General features: G+C 43.5%; 1 long non-coding RNA gene across 1 annotated transcript in view; it reads right to left on the bottom strand.

Annotated features, from left to right (window-relative positions):
* Nucleotides 1-1,600: 1,600 nt before the first annotated feature.
* Nucleotides 1,601-10,080, bottom strand: part of LOC146058974 (uncharacterized) — a 33,428-nt gene continuing 24,948 nt past the window's right edge. Inside the window, exon 3 of the long non-coding RNA XR_014470075.1 lies at nucleotides 1,601-2,672. This is a non-coding gene — a long non-coding RNA (uncharacterized LOC146058974). The remainder of the gene's footprint in view (nucleotides 2,673-10,080) is intronic.

Raw genomic sequence — 10,080 nt, 5'->3', positions numbered from 1 at the left:
GGCACGTGCCCAGGTTCCCCCCCCTGAATCCGCCACTGCCAGTGACTCAGAATTAGGCCTTATATCTGCTGATCCCCTTCATTTGGATCTCAGCTCACAATCCTGTTATGCCTGAAGTAGAAAAAGAAATAGAAACATCTATAGAATGATCAACAAGGGCAAGGAAAAGTCCAGGGTAGAGAAGGATGGAATAGAGTGTAAGAGGAGAATGAAGAGCGAGTGCAAATAGCACAAGTGATTATAAACTTCTAGGTTGAGGGGTTGTGTGAGCCTTGCATAGTTCAGTTAGGTAATGAAACAGTTAACAGGTTAGACTGTAGGTAATTTAAATAAAGGGAGTGTCAGGGAGGGGTTAATCTGACATTTTGTGAGATGCATCTAGGTGTCACTATTTCAGGGGACTTAAAAGCAGGTAGGCAATGTAACAAAGCAATGAAGAAGGCAAGTCAGATGCTTGGTTGCATAGGGAGAGGTATCAGCAGTAGAAAGAAAGAAGTAATAATGCCACTGTATAGGTCATTGGTACGACCTCACCTAGAGTATTGTGTTCAGTTCTGGAGGCCATATCTCCAAAAGGATATAAATACATTAGAGACTGTACAAAGAAGAGCAACTAAAATGATGCATGGCCTACATCACAAAACGTACCAGGAAAGACTAAAATATCTTAATATATATACTTTAGAGCAGAGAAGGGAAAGGGGGGACATGATAGAAACTTTCAAATATATCAAGGGTTTTAACAAGGTACAGGTGGGAGACATTCTTCACAGGAAGAGGAGCAACAGAACATGAGGACATGCACTGAAACTAGAGGGAGGAAGATTCAGGGGAAATGTGAGGAAGAATTACTTCACAGAAAGAGTAGTAGATAAGTGGAATAGCCTACCATCAGAGGTGGTAGACGCAAATACAGTAGTACAATTTAAACATGCTTGGGATAAGCATATTGATATCCTTACAAAAAAAAAAGATCAAATATGGTTTGAGGTAACATGTTTAAAAAAGGGGCAGACTAGATGGGCCAAGTGGTTCTTATCTGCCGTCAAATTCTATGTTTCTGTGTTTCTATGCACTAGAATAATTCATCTCTTTCTCTGGAATTTCATCTCTTTCTCTGGAATTTAAGATTATTATGCAATGATGTCACACAACACACATCTACTACTAGAAAGTTTAAAGAGATGCGAGATGGGGGATAATAGAGAAGGACAATTGAGGGAAATTGATGAAGATAGTGAGGGATGAAGGCGGAGGAGAATAGAGAAAAATTAATGATTGGAAAAGAAAGAAAGAAAGAAAGAAAGAAAAGAGGATAACAAAGGACAAAGGAGAAAAAAAGGTAGATGAGTAAGTATACAGAGGCAGAAGGAGAGTAACTCCATCTATCCTAGGCTCTCAGGGGCAGATTTATTAAGCTTGGAGAAGAGATAATCCGGAGATAAAGCGGAGAAAAGGTAAAAGGAGATAAAGCACCAGCCAATCATCTCCCAACAGTCTTTTTCAAACACAGCTGATTGGCTGGTGCTTTATCTCATTTTACCTTTTCTCCGCTTTATCTCCAGTTTATCTCTTCTCCAAGCTTAATAAATCTGCCCCTCAGTTCCTATTGAATATCTAGACATCATTGAGCTCTGTCCTTGACACGAATAGTTGACTATGAGGTTGGTTCCAGTTGATGCACAGACAAAGGGATATATTTTCTAAACATTGCTTTTATATGAGTTTATGGGGTAGATTTATTACGCTCGCTGAAGTGATAAAATGACTGTTCTTTATAACCGGCCAATCAGCTCCTACCTGTCATTTTTCAAACTAAGAGGTAGATTTACTAAGCTCGGCGAAGTGATAAAGTATCTGTTTTTTATCACCGGCCAATCAGCTACTACCTGTCATTTTTCAAACCAAGCCTGTGACTTCACAGTTAGGAGCTGATTGGCCCGTGATAAAGTACCAGCCACATTATCACTTCACCGAGCTTAATAAATCTGCCCCTGTGTTCTTTGCTTGATTCATAGTCAATTTTGGCAATCGGAAATTTACTGGAGACAAAACCGACTAAAACATGGAATAGCTGACAAATTCCCAAACAAATTGAACATCAGCCATCAGTACTTTTACAGAGATGACTGCAGGAATGCTTGGTTCGAAAATCCACCACAAAATCACCCTTTGGTCTATATACCCAAAAAGTCATTTGGTTAACGTACTTTGGACAAGTAAGTATATGTGTAGATATAAAACTAAGATGCTGTCTCTATTGTATGATGAACAATCCAATCTCTTAAATATTTGTCTTCTGAAATTCATCTGTTTGTCCGGTATGCATTCGAGCACTGTGGGACCAATTTGGACAAAACCAATGCTTGATTGGGTCCAGTGCAGGTTTACGACCACAAAGATCCCCAATTCCGACCCCCCAGAGGCCCGGCCACTACATAAAGTGGGTCAGGGAAGCAAGATGTGGTAAAATTGAATAAAATAGATGTAGAGGACATGAGGTTTAAGAAAAAAAATGTGTTCAGATTTGTGAGCCGACCACAAAAAGGCGTATGCTGGGCACACCATGGGCATGGGGAGCATGTTCAGGGCCTTCCGCTGGATGGATTTGGATGAGAACTTCAGATGACACTAGGCAGCCACCTCCTGGGTCTGTTGGTAGAGCTGTCAAGCTTAAAACAAGAGAAGGGTAAAGTTCAAGTAATGCTAATTGCACAACCAAACTGGAACAATGCCAGTACCTCAGCCAGTGCTCTATAAATAATGTGTGGTCATTAGTGTGCTTTCAGTATTGCGTGGCAGTCTCTACAGTGTTCCCTGCATTAGATGGAAGTCACTGGGATACTCTAAGCATTTAATAAGCAGAGGCAATTTAATTTATCTTTTTCTTTTGTCATGTATTTAATGTCTACTTTTGTGCTGGCCCTACAGTTCATTTCTGTTACATGAAGCCATTTTCATAATTTCTGCATTAAGTCTCCAATCTGCCCCTGAAACCAACACTAGATTTATTGTAATTTGTAATCTAAAACTGAATTTTGATTTTTATAGTAATTTCTTATAGCAATTCCATTCGTTCCCTGTCATGCTGGATTTGTCCCCCAATGCATTGTTGAATTTCTTTTCTTTACAGCAGTGAAAAGATTATCCTTAATGTACAGTAATCAGTTAGTAAATAATCTTATTCTTTTTTTTCTATCTAATAAAAAGGCCCCATACTGTGTTACTCTCTGAAATAAGCTATCATCAAATATACAGTGTACTGCTTACACTCCTGTTGGAAGGACCTTGTTAGCTCTGTTCGTTACCTTGTTATCACATGAGGCGATGCATTGACTGACTGTACTGTAGTTCTTAGATAGTGTACCTTTGTGTGGCAGCCACTTAAAAGGATATTACTATTCTTGAAAATGAAAACATTATCTGAGGAGGTCGCATAGATTTGCTTGTACAGATGTAGCAGGCTACATCTTTGCAGGGGCTGGTGATTCCATCACCAGCCCCCTCCAGGGGCGAGCGCACATGAGACGCTTGCGCTCCGTGGCTACGGAGCCTGCCGGGGGTCCCCACCGCCTCCCCCGCCGTCACCGCCAGTCCCACTCGCCGCCCCAACCCCCCACCGAACTGGGCAGCATCTCCCTGAAGTGTAGACGGGCAGGGAGATGCTGCCCAGCCGCCGTGATACTGGGACGCGCGTGCGCGTGAGACGCACATGCGTCCCAGTCCCTATCGCCGGCGCTCGCCAGTAAAAGGGATCTGATGGGCGCCGGGCAAAGATTGGCAGAACCATTTACATCTTAACATGCGGTTATTGATCTGCCACATACAGTAGCATCATCTTTGCTTGCATTACTTCCTCCTCACCTATAGTATAAATATATGTCTCCTAACAGGCATATGTGTGCATCATTTGTAGTCAAAATAAAACATATTTGCAATACTTAACTTTGTCTGAGTGATAAGGCCTTTTCTCAATAGAGATGTGCGTGGACTCCATGTTTGGTTTTAGTAGTAATTTATCATAATGTTTTGGTGTTGCATTTGGTTGTGACAAAAGCATCCTCGAGTTTTTTTCAGAGGCTGATCACAGTTGGTTTAAAAGTGACAAAATTGATAACCAGTCATAAAAACTAATTAAAAAACTGGAATTCGGATTTAAAATATGAATTTCAAACTGTAGGAATATTCAAACTGGGAATTTGTTAGGATCGGACCTATTTGTGGGATCTAGACTTGGTTTCTAGTTTCCTTTAAACCTATGTAAAGGTCATGTAAACCTTTTACAGGAAAATACATTTTCCTGTAAAGCATGTGTCCTCATGTTCTAATAGTACTTCTACCATATCATATGTAGAATAAATCAGAATCAGCTTTATTGGCCAGGTATACTTGCGTATACTAGGAATTATATTTGGATTGCTGTGCAACAGCCAGGGTAAGTAAACAGTGATAGTACAGATATGTATAACACGTACAGATATGCACTAGATGTATCCTGATGAGAGACATGGACATGGGGAACATATACTGTATTTACTGAGCTGTACAGCACCCAGGCAACCATTCAGTGGTGCCACTTGGTGATTGCACCAGCCAGATATTTAGACCAGTGGTTCCCAACCTGGGGTACGTGAAAATAATATTGGTAATGGCGGAAGATGAAAAAGTATTTTGATGGCAGAAGACCCATTGCCATGGAGACGAACCACGTTGTATGGTTATGTCTTCAGCGTCTCCTCGTGCTTTTGCCTGACCAGCAATCCACTGGGACCTTCCCATGCTGCCCTCAGACATTAGCAATCACCTGCGCTGACACAGTTGGAGGAATCAGTGGCATTAATCCTACAGGTGTTAGTGGGAACCCTGGAGACAATACACAACCAGCGGACAGACATGGAAGGGCACAATTCCTGGTCGTATACTACTCCTCAGCTACTCTTTAATATAAGGACATGGATAAGTACACGCATACCGCTCACTTCCGCTCCAAGTACTGTCTATATTTCAAATTTAGAGAAGGGGGTACTCATCAATGAAAAGCCTAATCAAGGGGTACAGGAGAGAAAAAAGGTTGGGAACTGCTGATTTAGACAGTAAAACAGTACAGATATAGGACACATACAGATTTGCACTAGATGTATCCTGATGGGGGACAAGGACATTCGGAACATATATTTACTGGGCTGTACAGCACCTAGACAGCCATTCAGCGGCGCCACATGGTGATTGCACCAGCTAGATAGGTAGGCAAGTAAAAAAACAGTATAGAACACAACATGGGTGACACAGGATACATATTTTGATTAGGTACGAGTAACCAGTGACAGTACAAATATGTATGAGATGGGGAACATAAATAGCATGTTATATACCTAATACTTTTGGCAATGTGGAATGCTGCTTAATGTACTGGATCCTTTTGTAGAGCTGAAACTGAAGCATAAACATTGGTCATAAACTGTTGGTTGGTGTTTTGCCATTGGTGCGCCTATGTAATCTCCATTTACCAATACACACAAATCTATTGGTGTACCTGGTTCTGGAGCACTGAGAGACTGTTACGGCTCATGTGAGTGCCAGAAATGTGTAGTGTATGAGTTGTCTAGTTTGCCTATCCATGATGCTGAGTCCTAGTAGGGGGTAGTGTTTTAAATACTTACCTGGATCCTTCAGGATATTGACCATTGGGATGCCACTTTTGTACTTAACCAATAGATGGATCCATCCATTGTCATCAATTATCTTTTAAGATACTCATTTCTGTCATCATCAAATTACAAGCCTTTCCCCATGCTATAGTCTATATTATATATAGCATAGCTGTCTCAGCTCCCCAACTACTAGATTATTTTCCATTACTCATTCTGGCCTCATTGACCTTGCTATGCCTCACAGCCTCTTCACCTACTGAGAGACTACATTCATAGAACAAAGACAAAATCAAACAAAATCAATTTTGAAATAAATACTAATAGCAGCAATGACTAAATGTGCTCAGCAGTGACTAGTCGAACACACAATCGCACCATAGAATGCAAACAGATTGCAATTTCGACTAGTCATAGCTTAGTGAATGGCTGCGACTTATGTGTATATTATAAATACTCTCATGGCAGCTCCTCGTCACACACACACACACACACACACACACACACACACACACACACACACACACACACACACACACACACACACACACACACACACACACATATACCCAGCCCTCTGCCAGCAACCTTCCTCTCTTGCACAAATTCATCACCCACCTACCTCTCATATATATGTGCCCAGCCCTTCCACATCCACCTCACCTTTGAACACCTACACCCACTGGCGGATTCAGGGGGGGGGGCACCCGGGCATGTGCCCCCCCTGTCATTTCAGACTTTTTTTTTCTTTTTCTGCTGCCCGCTCCCCCGCTGTGCCCACTCCCCCGCTGTGCCCGCTATCCCGCTCCCCCGCTGTGCCCGCTCCCTCGCTGTGCCCGGCCAGGAGAGAGATGTACTACTGTATAAAATTCACTTCTCCTGCTGGACCGCTAGCCAATGGGCGCTTGCGGTCCAGCAGCCAATCAACTGGCGGCTGCTGGACCGCGAGCGCCTATTGGCTAGCGGTCCAGCGGGAGATATGAATTTTACATAGGATAGGAGCACATTTCTCTCCCGGCCGGGCACACTGTGGAGCGGGGGAGCGAGCACAGCGGGGGAGCGGGCGGGCGAGCGGAGCGGAGCGGGGCGGGGGGGGGGGGGGGGGGGGTGGCTGGCTGTCTGTCAGAACAGGCGGGGGGGGGGATGCACACACAACCCTCCCACCCTACTGCACCCACCCTGCTGCAAGCACCCTCCCACCCTGCTGCACCCAAGCAGATTCAGTCGAGCATGAAGCCCCTTGGCATCGAGCATGAAGCCCCTTGGCATCGAGCATGAAGGTAAGTGGCACTTATGTGTCAAATGTGTAATGGGCATTATGGTGTGATATATAGTATGTAATGGGCATTATGGTGTGTTATATAGTATGTAATGGGCATTATGGTGTGATATATAGTATGTAATGGGCATTACAGTGTGTTATATAGTATGTCATGTGCATTACGGTGTGTTGTATAGTATGTGACGGGCATTACGGTGTGTTATATAGTATGTAATGGGCATTACGGTGTGTTATACAGTATGTCATGTGCATTACGGTGTGTTATATAGTATGTGACGGGCATTACGGTGTGTTATATAGTATGTAATGGGCATTACGGTGTGTTATATAGTATGTAATGGGTATTACGGTGTGTTACATAGTATGTAATGGGCATTACGGTGTGTTACATAGTATGTAATGGGCATTACGGTGTGTTATATAGTATGTAATGGGCATTACGGTGTGTTATACAGTATGTAATGGGCATTACGCTGTGTTATACAGTATGTAATGGGCATTTCGGTGTGTTAAATAGTATGTAATGGGCATTACGGTGTGTTATATAGTATGTAATGGGCATTACGGTATGTTATATAGTATGTCATGGGCATTACGGTGTGTTATATAGTATGTAATGGGCATTACGGTGTGTTATATAGTATGTAATGGGCATTACAGTGTGTTATATAGTATGTCATGGGCATTGCGGAGTGTTATATAGTATGTAATGGGCATTGCGGTGTGTTATATAGTATGTAATGGGCATTACGGTGTGTTATGTAGTATGTCATGGGCATTACGGTGTGTTATATAGTATGTAATGGGCATTACAGTGTGTTATATAGTATGTCATGGGCATTGCGGAGTGTTATATAGTATGTAATGGGCATTACAGTGTGTTATATAGTATGTTATGGGGATTACGGTGTTATATAGTATGTCATGGGCATTGCGGTGTGTTATATATTATGTAATGGACATCATGTATGGGTTTATGTGTAATTGGAATTACAAAGTTCACTAAAATGTGCAATGGGCATTACGGTGTGTGGTATAATGTTGGTCCATGCCCACTTTTAACTGAGCAGGAGCCTCACCTACTACAAATTGAGAGGGGGGGCGCAAAACATGCCCTTGCTCCGGGCACCGTGGCACCTAGCTACACCACTGCCGCCGCCTTATAGGAGACAGACACTAGAGGTACTGCTATACCTCTAGTGTTTGTCAGAACAGAAGAGTGCGGCCAGCGCTACCCGGAAGTGTGGATTTGGGTAGCGCTGGCACGCTATTTAAATGGAACCCTTCACAAGCATGCACCCTGGCTCCCCCCTGGCAAAAAAAATATATCAATCCCATGGCATGGCAACAAGAATAAAACCCCTGGCAAGAAGCATGTAACCCCTGGCAACAAATGATATTCCTCTGACAATAAATATGTAGGTAAGCAGCAATTAAATGGTATAATACAGGGGTGTCAAACACAAGGCCCGCGGGCCAAATCCGGCCCGCGGGCCAAATCCGGCCCGCCAGACCTCTTCATGTGGCCCGCGCAGCTGTCGCCAGCCTTCACCTTTTATTCTCGATTTTTTTTTAAACAAGAAAGCCGCCTCTTCAGCGCATGCGCGGCAGCCTAGAAGCCAGAGAACATCTGCCCTCTAGCGCAGTGCCGCCGGTCATCAACCTCTCCTCCTCTCCCACCTGCTGTATAGGAGCCAGAGAGAGGAAAGAGCAGGTGAATGGTGAATGGTGAATGGTGCTGCTGCTGCTGTGCGCTCCAGGTCACTTACTGCTGAGTAGGCACTGTACAGTGACCGGGAGCACGCTACCCCCCACTCCTGGATAGATAGTGCGAGGAGCGCTACTCACAGGAGGGAGGGGGAAATGCGCCTGTGTGAGAGCGCAGCTGTGTCCTTGGTGGTGGAGCAGCTCAGACTGGAGTGGACGCATCAGAGCGGGTAAGTGTCAAACTCTCTGCCTATGTGTGTGTGTGTGCACTGGCACATTGCAGCCCATCATTAATTGCTGTGTCCCATGATAATAAGCAGGACATATGCCCTAAGACTGAGTGCTGCCCCTCTGTGCAGGCAGCGTGTGCCCTAATGCACTGCAGTTCACAGCAATAGCAGGAGGGAAATGCTACTGCTGAGTTACAGTGGTATTATTTGGGACATACTTGTATGAAGGACACTATTATGATAATAAAGAGTGGACACATAGTCCTACAGATACAACCGGCCCTTTGAGGGTGACCAAACTGCTGATGCGGCCCCCGATGAATTTGAGTTTGACACCCCTGGTATAATATGTAATAGGCATTATTATGTTTAATGGGCATTTTGGTGTTGGCATTATGTTTACTGGGCATCACAACGTATGGCATTGTGTTTTATGGGCATTACTTTGTTGGCATTATGTGTAATGGCCATTACAGTGTGTGACATTATATTTATTTGGTATAACGATGTGTGACATTATGTGTAATGGCGCGCAATGTCCCTATTTATACATCATTATCTATACTATGGCTTAATCCATGTGGCGTTATCTGAATTTTGGCTTAATCCATGTGGCATTATGGAATTTTGTCTCATTCTTTTTGGCATCATGTGTAAGCGGCAAGTATAATAGGGTCCACTATTTTGTTGCATAATGTGTAAAAGTGGTATATGGTGTGGTAAACTACACTTAGGGACACGCCCTCTTTGGAATGACCACGCCCCCCTTAAAAAAAAAACGGCGTGCCTTCGGCGCGCACACCACTGCATCCTTCACTTTTCACTCCACAGTGGGCCTATGGATTTAAAATGTCAGGGCCTATTTCTAATCCCATTCCTTCCCTCTCTCTCTGCTCTCCTCCTCTCTATCTCGCTTCACTCTCTGAGAATGCACACTGGCACTACTAACACCGCTCACTCCCATCCCCCTTGTCATGGTACCCCCCTGTCATTTTCTCCTGGATCTGCCCCTGCCTACAAAAAAGCCACCTACCTCATATCCATATATGTGATCCTGACCCAGTCACACCCCTCTAACACATACACAACAAGATAAACAACTTAAATAGGTATTTAGGAATTAATATAATATTTTTGGTTTTACAATGTTTCATTTTGTTATTTTTGGGTCTGAATTTGTTTCTATCTTCTATCTCTTTAATCATCTATAAAA

Source organism: Crinia signifera, chromosome 2 (assembly GCF_055691185.1).
Source record: "Crinia signifera chromosome 2, ASM5569118v1, whole genome shotgun sequence".
Classification (NCBI taxonomy): Eukaryota; Metazoa; Chordata; class Amphibia; order Anura; family Myobatrachidae; genus Crinia; species Crinia signifera.
The sequence above is the reverse complement of the archived record's forward strand: the minus strand, read 5'-3'. Positions and strand labels throughout refer to the sequence as shown.